This window comes from Leucopleurus acutus (assembly GCF_964270905.1).
Source record: "Leucopleurus acutus genome assembly, chromosome: 6".
NCBI classification, from domain to species: Eukaryota; Metazoa; Chordata; class Mammalia; order Artiodactyla; family Delphinidae; genus Leucopleurus; species Leucopleurus acutus.
In genome coordinates this window covers 54,794,493-54,811,482 of record NC_139149.1, presented here as the reverse complement: position 1 = coordinate 54,811,482, position 16,990 = coordinate 54,794,493, and the positions used below count along the sequence as shown (strand labels likewise).

Below are 16,990 nucleotides of genomic sequence, written 5' to 3'. Positions count from 1 at the left end.
GAGGTTCTGAGTATCACATAAGTATAGAGTTGACCTTTGAACAATTCAAGGGTGAGGGGTGCTGACCCCCGGGCAAAATCCAAATCCACGTACTGCTAGCTCTGCCTCCAAAACAAAGGAACTGATAAACAGTTCGGATAGAATCAGGACTCAAACCCTCGTTCTTGTGATTTCACATATCACGATCTCTAATTGAACACAAACGCTTCCACACATTTAATGTAGAAAATACACTATATTTATTGAAAAATACCCACATGTAAGAGTGGACCTGTGCAGTTCAAACCTGTGTTGCTCACGGGTCAACTGTATTTATCAAGTTGTCATTCTCGGTGAATGAATGACAGAATGTAAGGCAGCAGTGGAGTTTCTTGCATAAAAAGGATTTCAACATTTAGTCGCTTCATTTTACGAGGAGAAAGTCTGTAGAGACATGAACCATCTGTGACATAAGTAAAAGAACCGGTGGTATCTAAAGCTAGAACTCGGGTCTCTGATTCTTTTAAGAGCCTTGTTATCTTCTGGAAAAGAGGCCACATGGTGCCTTTCAAGGATGGACAAGCCAGGGTAAGTCAGTCTTTCTTTATCTTCCCACCTTGTGCACTAACAAAGGATGCTCACTGAGAAGATCATTGTTCAGACAGGGCTGACTCTCTATAAAGAAAAATCTAGGCTCCATTTGAGTGGTGTCTATTTATTGACTTAAAGCTTAAGTTTTCCACTGTGGGTACCAGTGTTTACAAGGAAGACTGTTACACCCACTACGTCTTCATTAAACAAAATGGAGTCTTCCTTTTAGTCTGAGTAGGTATAATGATCCTATGACCCACAAGAACACCATTGCCCTGAACTCATTCTCTCTCTCTCTTTTTTTTTTTAATAGTTCTTACCTGTGTTAGAGACTGTTTTTGAAATGGCGACCAGCACACCCTATTTTGTTCAGCAAAGTTCTTTTTAGTTAATAATCCACTCCACAAGAGTTCAAATCTTCACAGATACAGAAGTTCAACGTTGAGCTTGTTTTGTTAAAAATTCTGATTTCATCCTTACAGTCCAAATTTCAATGTTGGAAATAGTCTTAAAAGGTGCTTTAAGACAATCATCTACCTCAGGGATAAATCACATCTTAGATATGAATGTATCTGAGGAGGTACAGGAAAAGTTTCCAGAATCCCTTGGGAATTTGTACTAGAATCTGATCATGTTCACTTAAAGATGCCATATTTCATGTACAGACTAGCTATTCCTATAATTTCAGTGTCTATCTTCCAGTTCTACCCTGAGACTTGGTGGGGGATAGTCAAATCAATTCTCTCTTTTTTTTTTTTTTTTTTTTTTGCCGTACGCGGACCTCTCACTACTGTGGCCTCTCCCATTGCGGAGCACAGGCTCCGGACGTGCAGGCTCAGCGGCCATGGCTCACGGGTCCAGCTGCTCCGTGGCATGTGGGATCTTCCTGGACCGGGGCACGAACCCGTGTCCCCTGCATCGGCAGGCGGAGTCTCAACCACTGCGCCACCAGGGAAGCCCCAAATCAATTCTCTTTTAGAGTACTTATGTGAGGGTAGATCAGTACCTTCTGGCTCTTCTTTCCCCAGATTAAGACATGCTCTTTTCAATTTGGGGGGAAAAGAAGAGTTTACACCACACACAGTTGTTCCATTGTTGCCCAGAATTAGTTTTCAATGAGCAAATCAGGAAGTAGCTCTCTTTGGATAGTGTTTTTTTTCTGACTCATTGGCATTGAAACACTTTCAGGATCTTTCTGAATTTCATTTAAGGAACTGAATTTCCTTGAGAGCTTCACTGTATGATCTCCAAGAGTCATTGGTGCTTCTATTTTTGTTTTTGTTAAGTTAATTTCCTAGTCTGGGACTTTTGAGCTCATAACCTCTGCAAGGAGACACAGCCTCTGAGCCGCGGGCTAGGAGGAAGCTGTATTTCAAGGACAAGGAGGCCAGGGAGGGGAAGGGGGAACATGTTTATTTTCACTTTTCACAGACAACAGTGGGAATGAATCTAAACTCTGGCAGGAGACCATTAGGTGCCAAACTGCCACTGTCATTTGCATAATGTGTAATCTAAGGTGTTGATTCATCTCTGATAGACAGGCATGTTTAGCGAGGGGAGGTAAAATTACCCATCACCCCTCTGCCTGCCCTTTAGGAAACCAATCACATTCCTTCTTTCCATCAGTTCCACAGAGGCAGGGACCTTTCTGCTCCATTGAACTTGCTTCTTGTCTCTACTTAGCAAACTGACTGATGGTGCTAGCTCTTCCCCTGCCGCTGCTTCTGATGTGCGGCCCCATGCTGCTGAGGGCCGCTGCTCCCTCCACCCAAAGGAAAGGAACAGGAACCGTCATCAGCGTAACTGGTTGTTTGGTGTGCATTTTTTTTAATAATACTGTATTCTGTAAAATTGCATCCCATCCTTAAATGGGACTTACCTTCTGAAAATTGTGGAGAAATGTACATGTTCAGAAAGTGCAGTCCTGTTAAAATTGAACCATTTGATGTTAACAGAATTGCAGAGTAACTGATTTTAATAGGCTGGTTGTTGAAGGTGGGCATTTGGCATAGAATTTTGGTTTCAGAGACTGGATATATATATTTGCATGCTTGTACAGTGGCAAATGCCTTTGTTTTAACAAACGAGTCCTCTCATTTTAATAAAACTTCTTTCATTAAATATTTATCGAGACTTGTACTTTTAAATATACAGTGGTCAAAAGGGAGGCTTTCACAGCTTTGACTTTCACAACATTGTCTTGTCTTATTTCCACTGTACAGGAATGATGTTGTTTATGATGGGGACCAAGGGTAGGATATTTCTACATCCCTTCCACCATGAACAACTTCTAAACATTTATACAAACATTTATTATGAACATTTTATAAACACTTTTTCTAATTCTCAAACATTTAAGAGGCATTTCCACTTCCTTTTGGTCGAATCATACAAAATCGCCACGTATGTAGCTTACAAAAGGTTGATCCTCAGCAGTTTCATATGGCTCAACCCAACAGCTGTTTAGGAGAGCCAGGATTCAAACTCAAGTCAGGAAGGATCTAAAGCTAGCCTTTCTTCCACCATGCCATGCTGCTGCTTTATTTATTTATATTCCAGGCTGTTTCAAGAATGTAGCCTAATACATACTCCATATAACATGTGGATGATAAATATTTGTTGATTGGCTTTTAAAAAGTGGATTTAGAGGAAGCACCAAAGGTCTATGTTTTGTAACCATTTAGCAAGTGTTAGGTCTCAGTTTTTAACCACCGTAACGCTGGGTGGTTATCATGGACTACTAGATACTATCTCAAGTCATTAATCCTCTACCCTCTATATATGGTACAGTTTATCGCTAGTGAGGGGCTCTTCATGGAGCGGGTGAAATCCTACATCTCTGATCTCTCTTCCTTTTGTGTTTTCTCCTACCGGCAAGGCTTAGCAATTTCACAGGTTTTATGAAATGACTGAGAAAGTACTTAGATAATCCACCTTCAAAATATCCCTCCTCCTTCTTTCTCACTCTATTAACATCTCATTTCCGCAGTTTCATTTCTTCCATCTCCGACACGTTCTCTTTTCTAGAGATAATACTCTAATCTTTCACCCACAGGTATTTAGCTCAAATCCTTATATTGACCATTTGAAGAACAGATCTGCACATCTTAGAAGAACGCAGGTGGCTGTCATAGTGAGTATGTCCGAAAGATGAATTCTGAGAGCAAATCAATGACTGCACAATTTATAGTGTAATTACATAGTAATTACTTAATTTGCTTCTGAACACTGAATCCTCTCCATGGGTTTTAAACAGATGTCATAGCAGATGACAGTACCTGTTTCAGGTACTGAAAGCAGAAACAGTACCTGTTTCAGGTACTGAAAGAAGAATATCTATTAACTGAAGCAGTAGTTAGGCTTATTATCTTCAGGGGTGCTGCATTAAATTGGTAATAGAGGGCACTGTTAGGAAGTATGATTCAGACAGGAGAGGGAGAGAAGTTGTCAAACATGGGAAAGTTCCCATGAGTAAGTGTATCAAATATAGTATCAGCATTTCAAAGGATTGATGAATACTTGGCTTTGGGGTTATGTGACAGTTATCGATAGTAGTGACAGAATTTTGGAGAGAACTTCCCAGTGTATAAAATTATTTCACCTATTTGATGATCACCAGAATCCAGGATGCAGGTACGAGTGTCCTGAGGCTCAGAGGTCACCCAGGTTCTTACAAGGGGTGTGTGATGGAGCCCAAACCAGAGCCCAGGCTACCTGATTTCCAAGCCACGTCTCTTACCATTGCACCACTGCTCCTTCAAGCGAATAGTTCAGTCAATAAATCAGTTGGACTGTGCATGTGTTTTTAATCAAACTGACCGATCTTTTGACTTGTGAGTTTAAAATCAAAGAGATTAAATCATTGCTTGTGAAAATACAGATTAAGAAACACTTGTTTATTTTTACATCAAACTCCTGGTTTCTGTAGTATCTATTTTCAAACAGCTACAGTTTGAAATCAATTCTTTATACAACATAGGAGACTGCCAGACATGCACCACTCTTTTCTGCCAATTTTATGCACACACAGGAAAATCACCACTGGTAGCATCATCTTCAAATATGTAGAACAAGGTACCCATATCGATATTGATGGTTTCAAATTATGGGCAAGTTTGAAATAAAAGGATGTACAAACTCCTTCATTGAATTTGTGGTAGCATTTTGCTGGTGGCTTGGAAAAACTCGCACACGTCCTTGATTTTCCTCCCTGACCAATGCTTTCCTGTTTTTGAAGCATGAATTGATCCCTATTCCATCTCATTCCAGCTTAATGTCTTTCCTCATCCAAATCTGGACAATGGAATGTTTGCCCAACAGCCTGCCCACTGCTGACCCCTGCTCCCTGGTCTGTGAGAAAGGCCTGACCTTAGTGAGACTCGTAATTCAGGAGGTTGCTCAAGGAGGGAGGGCTCCAGAGAATTCACTGTTGCTGAGTCCTTGAAGGCATTTCCCTGGGGCATGAATTCCAGACACTAGTGGTGATTGGCGAGAGTGATAGGGTTGTCTGACAGTAGGGCTCCCACACAAATGTTAGCCCTGGGCTGGGAAAAGCTGCCTTTTCTCTTTCTGTACAGTTTCTCCTTCATGGAAGATCATCAGTGCTCTCTGGAGATTCCTCTCCCTTTTCCTCTCCTCCCCAAAGACTCTGGGGTGCTTGTAGCCCCTTCTCCTGCCTCCTCCATATTTTCACCTGAATGATGGCTGCCTCACCCCCACTGCGCTCTCTCCCTGCCCATCACCTCTCACTCCACTCTCCCCTCTCCCACTGGGGACTTATACCTCTCTTTGGAACACTTCCCCTCCTAGGGCTCCTCTTTCCAACATTTCCTGTCCTATCCTCCCACCCTCCTCCTGAAACCAAGCAGGACCCTGTGGGCCTCCCATTTCTTACTTGTAGGGAATAGACTCCAGCCTCCATGACCTTCCCTGAGTCCCGAAGGGTGGATTGGAACAGTTGCTAATGAGGGAAGGGAGGGGATGCAGAGACAAGGGAGGAGCAGTCAAGAAACAATAGTACAGCCTTGGGGCAGGGTTCTGGTTCCTCCTCAAGGGATACACATAACAATACCTTTGAGCTCTTCACAGAACTAAAACCCCCAACAAATGGAAGGTGTTAGCATTCTTCATTCCAGAGAAGATCACAGTTTGTTAACCTCGAGAAGCTCATCAGGAGACCACCTAAGGCCAGATTAAAGGAACCAGAGAAGCTGTTCAAGAGACCACCCGGGGCCAGATTACAGGAACCACAGAAATGCATCAGAAGACCACCCGAGGCCAGATGAAAGGAGTGCAGGCCCTGCACACACCCTGATCCTTATCAGCAACCCTGCCCTTGAATCACTGCTAGAAAGCTCCTCCTCAAATCCCCCAGGCTGGGACACACAGTTCTTCAGGGCACGAGCCCACTGTGTCCCCCTTTGCCTGGCAAAGCAATAAAGGTATTCTTCTCTATTGTACTTCACCGAAAACCCTGTCTCCGAGATTCAATTCAGCACCAGTGCACAGAGGCCAAGTTTTCAGCATCACTCCTACACGTCTGAGGACTGTTTCCCCAGACTCTCATCATGGCCCATTAACATGCCAAGGCCTGAGTCTCAGCTGAGAGCAGAGGTGGAGATGGGCCAGTGAAGACAGAAACACAGGGGGAGGAAAGGCACCCAATGAGACTTGCGGAGAGTGGGGAAAGGGGAGATCAGAGGCCCTGGGAGTCTGGAAATGAGACCAAGTGGGGACCTGGCTTTTCTCTCCTGCTCCAACTTTATATATAACACTTTCTACATATGTTATATTAGAAATCTAATATTAATATAGTACAATATACATAGATTAATATATTAGAAATAATGAATATAATATTAGAAATAATTTCTGCAACATCTCTGACTTTGTGAGTAAAACATAACAGACACTCGGTAAAGGATGGTTATTACCTTATTGCTTTTTAAGACCCAAAGTGACTCCAATAATTGAATTGGGTTCAAATCAGGGAGCAAAATCCAGTTTTGATAGAAGCAGCACTGTATTCTTTTTTTTTTTTGTTTTGCATTACGCGGGCCTCTCACTGTTGTGGCCTCTCCCGTTGCGGAGCACAGGCTCCGGACGCACAGGCTCAGCGGCCATGGCTCACGGGCCCAGCCGCTCCGCGGCATGTGGGATCCTCCCGGACTGGGGCACGAACCTGTGTCCCCTGCATCGGCAGGCGGACTCTCAACCACTGCACCACCAGGGAAGCCCAGCACTGTATTCTTGGTAAAAGGTTCTCTATGTTATAATACACAGATTGTGGCAGTCACTTGTGAGGGATGTCACAGGAAATTTATAATAATAGTCACCAAGTGCTGAAATTTGAGTATGATGATTTTGGAGACAGGTGAGTGTAAATGTAAAGACTTGGATTTCAGTCCTAGTCATATATTAGCCTTAGTCATATATTATTGTGTAAACTCCATCAGCCTCTGTTTTCTAATCTGCAAGCTAAAGATTCTATAGAACCAACTGTGCAGCGTTGTTCCTAACTCAAATAGGATCGTATATGCAAAGCTCATGGCACAATGCTTAGCATGTAGTAAGCACGCAATAAAGGCTGTCCATAATTGGGGTTCAATTTATAAAATTAGAGCAGATTCAAGTTTATTCTCATAAAGACACTGATTTTACTCACTTGCCTTTGGATTTACTTTCCTGCAAGACAAAGAAGGGGTGTGGTTTGGCTCTCCTGTTGGGGGTGCATGACCCATGAGAAATTCATCTCCTATGTGGACTGTAACAGAAAAGATATCAGGAACCACTACGGTAACTTTCACATCAACTATGTGACCACTGCCTTTCATATTTCTGGCCATTTCAAATGAAATAGACCATTTTTCTAAAGGGTGGTGTTCATTAATTTATAAGGCAGTTCATCATACACTGGACTTACTTCACTAGGGTCCAAGGGATATCCTGTGCTATTAGGAAGTTAGGAGAAGCCATTTATGTGATCTCAGGTAGATTTTATTGGCGAAGGAGGATTTGTTGACCATTTCATATCATAGGGCATTTTACAAATCCTGGAACTACATGGTTTATGCTAATTTATCTGACCAACATCTATAGAGCACCCACTACTTTCTGGCTCTGGGCTGGGTGCCAGGGAACCAAAGGTGCATCGGACATGTCACAGGCTGTGAGTAAGTATGGGGCCCTGCACATAGCTGAATAAGTGTTGAGGTGACCAGGAAATCAGTCCTTCATCATAAATGCAGTAGAGAGCTAAGAGCAAAGCTACTCTAGGAGGGCAGGGGAGAGAGCAACCACTCTGGGCTGTGACACCTTTGCTTCCTGGAGATGCCTTTTCTGTGCTCAAGGATCCGTTTGTGCTGTCTCTCCAGGGCTAAGTGAAATCCACTGAGAATCCCTGCCACAGACAGGGCAACCCCGTGATATGGCCAGCCCTGACCCAACTTCTGCCCTTGGGGACTTCTCTTTTTTTTAACCTAGGAATTGTATAATGTCCCAGTTTCCATTCCAGTCTGCTCAGTGCCTGAGGCTCAGCTTGAGACGGACTTTGGTTACAGTGCATCCAAGGCCATAAACAAACACAGCATCAGAAAAGCCAACTCCTGGGCAGCAGCCCTGCAGTGAAGGGGAAGGGCCAGGTCTGTAGCCAGAGAGAGGGCAGGGTGAGCGCTATTTACAGAACATATGCCTGCTCCCGGCTCCTCAGCCGCCATCTGCGCGTGGCAGGCGTTGCTTGCTTCTTGTCGCGCACTCAGTCTCCCCTGGGTGCCAGTCTAGGCCAATCCAGCCCCCTAGTCCGGGGGGCACTGAGGGCACCTGTGGCCAGGAACCCAGTGGCTGAGGAGCTCATCAGATTCCCAGCTGACCATGGGCTCAGCCTTTAGGAGCAGAAGCAGTACAGCCTGTTTTGTTCTTTGTGACTAAATGGACCATCTTGCATCCTGCTTCCTGAAAGCATCATCTGTGTCGTTCCGCGTACCTCACTCTCGGGAGCCTCGTTTCCTCAGCTGTCCTCAATTGTCAGGTGAATGAGCAAACACCTACTTGCAGGGCTGTCTTGAGCAATAAATGAGATGACCTGTGAGGCACCGGGCACAGGAAAGAGGCACAAATTGTGTTGGTGTCCGAATCTTGACTTCTGTATATTTTGTCAGTTCAGTGTCCTCGGGGCCTGGGGTTGTGCCTCTGAATGTCTAGCATGGTCGTTTTGGTGTGGAGGACACTTGGTAGACGACAGTGTAAAACCATGTGCTTTACTGACCAATATTTCTGTGTGCTACCGGCATCCCTGACTCTCACCCCGTCCCTGAACTTCATCCCTTCTCTGAGCCTCACTTTGTACCAGACCAGCACCTCCTTCCTTCCCCTCACCTCATTCCTGACAGGGCATCTCCTAATCAGTTTCCTTGAGGTTCTTTGAGGGTTTGGGACTCAGAGACCTCCACAGGGGCAGAGAGAAGCAACAGGCCCCTGAGCTAGAATGTAGATACCCCGGTATCTCCTGGGTCTCCTCTTCCTCAGCTCTGGCTCAGCTGCCTGGGGAGCTGTTCTGGAAGAGAACCATCAATGACCGTAGGACACTGGCTCCTGCCCTTCCTGCCAGTTCCTTTTCCCAGGGCTCTGGGGCCCTAAGGGAAAACCTCACTGGTTTTCAGGCATGAGAGGAGTGTGTTGTGAGCCCTGGAGGGCAGACTGGTAGAGTGGGCAGAGCACAAGCCTGGGAGTCAAGGGACGACCCATTCCCAGCTGTGTGACTGAGGCCATGCCACTCAGGGAATGTGACTGAGAAATGTAGGAACCAAATGCAGGTGGGCCTGCAACTCTGCCCAGCTGAAGAACGTTCAGAAAAGCCCATCTTGAGGGAAACTGCAGGGCCCCAGCCCCTGTCTAAATAAAAAGAAGTGCCTAGGGGCTTGCTTCCCTGGTGGCGCAGTGGTTAAGAATCCGCCGGCCAATGCAGGGGACATGGGTTTGAGCCCTGGTCCAGGAAGATCCCACATGCCGCGGAGCAACTAAGCCCGTGCGCCACAACTACCGAGCCTTCACTCTAGAGCCTGTGAGCCACAACTACTGAAGCCCACGTGCCATAACTCCTGAAGCCCGCGTGCCTAGAGCCCGTGCTTCGCAGCAAGAGAAGCCACTGCAGTGAGTAGCCCCTGTTCACCACAACTGGAGAAAGTCCGTGTCCAGCAACCAAGACCCAACACAGCCAAAAATAAATAAATAAATAGGAAAATAAAAGAGAGAGAGAGAAGTGCCTAAATTAAGCCTTAGCTTGCAGGACTGAAACAGAAGGAATCACAGGCAAAAGGTAGGAAATGAGCTCTGAATTAGTCATGGCACAAGATCTTTATCAGTATTTCATTTAGAAAGAAAAATAAAACAACATGCTCCCTCACAGTGGATACTGAATTACAAGCCGGGTAATACATCGAACACCTCAGCACTGTCTAAAGAGATTAGAGAGTGGATCCAAGTGCTATTGCACAGACCCTCTGCCCAAGCCCGGGACTAAGACGGAGGGGCAAATGCACAGTCACCATTTCTCCAGTTGCTACAGGGGCTGGGGTCAAGGGGGCTCTGCTTCCTGAACAACCGCCCTGGGTAGGGCAGAGAAAAGGGGTGACTGCCGTTCAGAAGTGGAAATAAAAAGCGTGTCCTAAGGGAACAAGTATTTACATTGTACTCAATATGATAACGTGGAATTAGCAACACGCTTGTCTTCTACTGGTAGCCTCTCTCTGGAAAACTACTTTGGCCCATAGTAGGGAAAAAATAAAACCCAAACCTTAAGATTAATACTTATTTAAAGCAAGGAGGTAAAGGATTTGGGAAAATATTTCAAGGGGCCCCAGGCATGAACGGGCACAAGGCCTGGAGGAGAGTGAACACCAGGGGAAATTCCAGGTGTGGGTAACAAGAAGGGTTCTGCCGTCCTCTGACTCTCTCTTAACACCCTCCTTGTTCCTTCCCTCCCCTTTCCTTCCCATCTGTCTTCTTCTGCCTCCCCAGCTACTTCCTAGCTTCCAAGAGCCTCCTCAGTCCTGCCTCAGTTGAACAAAGACAATGTTCCATTAGAACCTGAGTAGTTTATCCAGGAAGGAATCCACCTCAAGCTATTGAGGCTGATACTGACAGAGCTTTAGGTAACATCTGTATTTTAACACGGAGTCCTTTAGGGCCTTAGCAGGAAAGAGTGAAGGAGGGGCTTATTCCACAAGTTCACAAGCCATTCACGTGGCAGGTATCTTCACATGGAGAAAAAAGGACGGGCAAGTTCCAGAATTCTCTAAAGCACTGAAGTGGGACAGCCATCTCCTCCTTCTATAGATCAGGCCCTCATCTGAGATGAGGTCAGGTGTTTCTGCTGCATTTGCCTTCCTTACACTGTTGTCTGCTTGTGATGCTTCCTGTCACTTCATGGGAAAAAGACCATGTCTGCCTTAAAAATAAGAGCAAATGCTTATTGAGCACTTACTATATTCAGTCAGTTTTCTAAGCCCTTTATGTTTTTTAACTGATTCAGTTTTTACAACCATCAGAGGTGGGTAATTCTGTGCCCATTTTAAAGATAAGTCATGGAGTCCTTGAATAACTTGCCTAAGGCCACAGGGTAAGTAAAAAGCAAAGTTAGGATTTAAACCCAGCTGTCTGGCCCCTGGATTCAGACTGTAAACCATGATGTAGGCTGTGTTCCTAGCAACTACTACAGAGCCCGAGAAACAACCACTATGTCTGCTTTTCTTGTATATCTCTGTGATGATTAATTTTATGGGTCAACGCGGCTGGACCATGGTGCCCAGATATTTGGTGAAACATTATTCTGGATGTTCCTGTGAGGGTGTTTTGGATGTGACTTACATTTAAATCAGTGGACTTTGAGTAAAGCAGATTGTTGCCCATAGTGTGTGTGTGTGTGTGTGTGTGTGTGTGTGTGTGTGTGTGTGTGTGTGTGTATGGAGGGGTGGGGCTCATTCAATTAGATGAAGTCCTGAATAGGACAAAAGGCTGATCTTCCTCGAGCCAGAGGGAATTCTCCAGCAGACTTGCTTTTGGACTTGATCTACAATGTAGACTGATCCTTGTTTTTCAGCAGACTGTCTTCAGACTCAAACTGCAACTCTTTCCTGAGTCTCCATCCTGCTGGCTTCCCCTATCAGATTTTGGACTTACAAAGCTTCCGCAATCACTTAAGCCAATTCCTTATAACACTCTTCTAATACACACACATCCTATTGTTCTGTTTGTCTTGAGAACCCTGCTTAATATAGCCTCCTTTGCTAACAAGTTCCTCCAGGCTGGGTCCTAGGCCCTCTTTTCTTCTCAGTTTAAGTTTTGCCCATTTTCTAAGCAAATTTCTCCTGCTCTTGGCCTCAGTTGTTATCTATATGCCAATAATTCTTAAATTCACACTCTAGCTCAGACGTACCTAAGGAGCTCCAGACCCACACATCCAACTGTGTACTTGGTGTGTATTCTTGGATATCTGAGGGGCACCTGAATGCAGCATGAACAAAGGTAAGTTCATGATCTTTCAACGCTGATCCTCTTTTAGGGTTCTCTATCTCTGTGAAATGTGCCCGTATCTATCTGAAAGACCAGGAGCCATTCTTAACAGTTCTCTCCCCCTCAGTTCTATACTTCATCCATCACCATGTCCTGTCAATCGCTTCAGAAATTTTTCATACCTTATAACCTCTCTCCATCTCCACTGCCACTGCCATGTCCAACCTATGGGCATTCCTTATCTTGACTCCAATGGTAACTTATCAAGTGGTCTACCTCTGCATTCCAGCCACAATGATCTTTCTAAAAAATAAAGATGATCTTATCATTCTTGGCCACTACCCGTTTGAAACCATTCAATGACCTTCTCTTGTGCTAGGAAGAAGGCCAAGTTCTTAGCGTGGCTACACGGTGGTTCCCAAGGCTCTGCACGGTCTCATCCTGCAGCACTTTCCTCCTTGCTCTCTGTACTCCGTTACTCTTACTTTTTTCAGTTCCTCAGAAATGCTTCATCACTGGTCCTTTGCACATACTGTTTTTATTTTTTAAAATGTGGAACATTATTCCCAACTTCTCAACTCTCGTATCAGGGATCACTTCGAAGGGGAAATTGTATTCCACACACCCTCTCTGTCTGGTCAGAACTTTTTGTTACACAACCTTATAGTATTAATCTAAATTAACAGGAATAATAGCAGCTAGGATTTATTGAATGCTTATCAAGTTCAAGTGTGAAGCACAGTGCTAAAAATTTTACAGTCATTATATTTAAATATTTGTCTAATTAAAACTACAACACAATCTGAGAAGTAGATAATATTATAATTCTCTCTTATAGACGAGGAACCTGAAAACCTGGGTGGGAAGCTGAGTCCAACTTCAGTAGTGTGATGACTTGCTGGCTATGTGGACTGTGTATTTGGAGCGAGCTGGGGGCAAGCCTGTCATTGATCAGAACTGTTAGAGGACTGCCTGGCATATAGAATGTGTTGAATAACCTACTTGTTGATTGAAAGAATGATGAATGTTTGAATGAGTAATGAACTAGGACACATTTTAATATAGGAACTACCTGGGTATCCCTTTCATTCTTCACCCTACATTGGTCGCCTATGAGATTATTTTCAAAATTCTAGACAGCTTCTTGTAAAGGAGAAAATGGCATTCCCGAGACTAGAGATGTTTTAGAGACCCCTCCACTCTTCATTTTGATGACCATCTGCTCCATTTCCAAATAAGGCATCTATTTAGTTTAACTTTGCTCACAGCGAAGGGTGATTTTTTTCGTTGTTGTTGTTCCAGTCCTTTTGAGGCTTCTGAAATAGAGGGAGTCACACACACACAGACACACACTTAGAAACACGCACACGCGGTGGTAGGAATGTCCACACTAGCTGATGTAACAAATAAGCCCTAAATTTCCAAGCTTAACCTTACAGGTGGTTATTTCTTGTTCAACCTAATGAGGCTGTTCCTGTTTGGTCAGAAAGCTTTCCACCTGGTGACCCAGGAGCCCCAGCTCCCTCCATCTCTGAGGGCATCAGGCTTCTCTCATGCAGATGTCAACAGGGGACAGCAAGCATGGAGCAACCTACCTCCTAAAACTCCTGGCCCCAAAAGGAAACATGTCACTTCCACTTGTATTCCATTACTAGAAATTCATCATCTGATCACACCCAGCTCTTAAGGTAGGCAAGGACACGCTGTCTAGTTATATGCCCAGGAAGAAACCTGAGTAAGTCACCAGCCATGTCTGCCCTACTTCCCATCCCTATAATACAAAGCAGCGAGATGCTATAAGATTAGTGCCCTGTGGTATGGAAGATGGAGCTTAATTTTAATGGTGGACATCTGGAAAGGCCTGCAGAGGAGGGGATTTTGAGTAGATCTTGAAGGATAGGTAAGTTTTTAATAGAAAGAGATCCTAGGCATAACTAACACTGGTACCAAAAATGATGAGGTCTGAAGCCAGGAGGGAGTAAGGCTGTGAGAAAAAATCTGAGAGCCAAGTAGAAATTATTTCAATAATCTTTTTTTTTCTTGGTTTTCCTGAACTCCTCCATAACTAATTAAATAACAAACAGAATTACCCCCTCCATCATGAGTATCTTAGTCCGTAATGTGAAGATATGAAATAATTAGAGGGTGTGCTGTGTAAGAATTTTAATGTCACAGAAAACTTCTATTTTTAAGACGGTGCTAATTATACAGGATGAGGCCGAACAAAGGGAAGATGTGCAATTAGTGGAGCACAGCTTATTACAACCAGCTCTGTTTAAAAGCTCTTCTGAACCTAGATATGTAATAAATGTAATAAATCAGGAGTCATCTAGTGTTTACCTTTTAGAGGACAACTCTGGAGATTACAGAAATGCAGGACATGGCCATTTTACATTTAATTATGGTGATGGCAAAGGTAGACTTTCACACTCTAGACTTTTTCCTCTCTAGCGGTCGAGAGGAAAGAGAAGGGTCTTGAGAGGGAGAAGACCTCTGTTCCTTCTCTGGTCTGCCAGTCATTGGCTGGGTGATCATAACCTTTCTGGGCTACTGCCTCCCTGGTATGGGGGTAATAATACAAATGAAAGCACTTAGCACTGAGCCTGAACTATATTAAGGACCCCGTTTTTATTCTAGATCCACTTCCCTTCCCTTCTTCAACTTTTTCTTAGGCAGGATTTCACTCACCTCAATAAAAATCCTTAAGACTTTAAACACTGTACAAGAATGACTGTAATATCAGATGGATGTACTTCCTCTAAGTCCACCAAACTTCAGTAAAGGCAGTTATAATATCAGATAGATCTATCTATCTGAGCAGTGTCAGGGATAAAGAAATACCTAAATTGTCAAATCCCAGGAGGGTTGACTCAGCTCCTTTTTGCTTCCAAAGAAGATAAACTGCATCTCATGCAATTTGTTTTTCGCTAAGGGGTTCTCATTTTGGTTTCAAAAAAGATCTTCAGTGCAAAAGACAATCTCTCTTACATATACATTAAATGGGCTGTGACGAGTCCTGTGAAAATGTGGGTTTTTCCTTAGATTCTGTTGCTGGAATATTAGAAATTGATATGAAAAGCTGAGAGCTTAAAAATTGCACAATATTACATATTATTCAAATGCAAAATGCTGTGGGCTTCTCATCCCAAGTCTCAGCTCCGCTATGAATGGCCTATATAAACAAGTGCACCTCAGTGTTGACTGAAAGGATAGAGGCCCTCACCTTCTGAGACAGCATTAGGATTGCATTATCATATCAATAACCCACATGCCAAGTTCTTGATAAAAATGGTCATAATCCAGAGGCGAGAGATAAAACATGAGAGTTTGATTTGTATAAACAAATCAAAGGCATTTAGAGTCAAGCTACTTAATCTATCTTAAAGCATTGCCAGGAATATAAATATGAGAATAGCCTCAGAGCCAGAACAGGCAAGAGTTGAGAGAGCAGAAGGAACTCGAAAGATTCTTCACTACTTTTTCCTGATTTACTATAATCCAGCCATATTGTAGGTTGGTTGAAGGCACTCTGTTCTTTGAACTCACACAAGTTCCAGGTTAAGGGAGCAACCACGTCTCGGACCACAACACTTGTCAGATTGCCACAAGGAAGAGCAACGACACTTAGATGCTCCAGTGTGGATGTGACACATATCATTTCTAGACACAACTGATGAGCCAGGTCAGATCCTATACCCCATGGAACCCCACGGAGACCAAGGCAATGCAATCCTATCACATACCAGGAAAGGGAAGGGAATGGAACCCTTGACTCTCACACCTCCCATAGTCACCCTTTAGGAAGCAAGTTCTAGCTCTCCACTGCCTTAGCATCCCTTTTGTTTTCCATAGTGCTTATCCCAATTCTTAATTATATTATTTACTTATTTTCTGTTTTGGTTTTAGTTGTTTTCCTCCATTGAACTATAAGATCCCTAAGAGGAAGGACCATGTCAGCAGGCTAATTCCATGAAACAGCTCTCAAAAATGGTTAATCAACCTAATATAGTTAAATACTGAATCTATGTGTCTTGAATTTGGAGAATCCTTATGGTGATAATGTCATGTCTCTGCCGAGGCCCTTTTTGGCTGGGTGCTGACGCCTCTCCCTCGCTCCTTATCAGGGGATCCTCTCTCCACACAATGGGGAGGGGCGGCAAGGCAAAGATGAACTGGGTATTCTTTCCAATGCTGTTAGCAATTGGGAAACTCTCAACTAAAGCCTCACAGGAATCTCCAAAGGTGGCGAAAACCAACATATCCAATGCACAGTGCTGTAAACTTTGTAAATATTGAACAGAAGAGAGGAATCTGGTGAATGGGCATTTCGTTGAATTTACTTTTGACAAATTACCTTGCAGGGAATTAGCTCAGAGCTACCTCCTTGCCCTCCACTCACAGTTGTGCTTCATTGTCAAACTGAACCTGGTATTTATTTATTTATTATGACTCTACTACCCAATGAACCTGGTATTTAGAAGGCCCTTAACTGTCCACTTCGTGGGCCAGGAAACTGTAGTTTAGAGGGATTAAGTTATTGGCCCAAATCACAGAGGTGATGGTGGGAAAGATAGAAGTGGTTCAAGTTACCTCTTGTCAGTGTGGTGCTTCATTTCCCGAGCCACACTCCAGGAAGGCTGCAATCATTTTTATAAACTTAGTGTATCGTTTAGAGCAAAGAGTTGGTGTATAGAGGAATATTCTGAGTGTTTGTCTTTTACCATTTTAAATAAAAACGTTTTAATGATTGTTATTTTAGACACTTTTTATAACTATACCATCATTTCCTATATGACATACTACTATTTTCAAGCAAAATGAGAAATAATTGAAGGACAATTGCCTGTGGGACAAGGTTATTTCAGCAAATTCAAGAATCCATTAGCTATGACCTTGGAGAAATGGGTTTTTA

General features: G+C 43.7%; 1 long non-coding RNA gene across 1 annotated transcript; it reads left to right on the top strand.

Moving 5' to 3' along the window:
• Positions 1-426: 426 nt before the first annotated feature.
• Positions 427-12,029, top strand: LOC309963497. Its single transcript, XR_014326294.1, has 3 exons — positions 427-567; positions 3,626-3,703; positions 11,991-12,029. It is a non-coding gene; the product is annotated as an uncharacterized lncRNA (long non-coding RNA).
• The last annotated feature ends 4,961 nt before the right edge of the window (positions 12,030-16,990 follow it).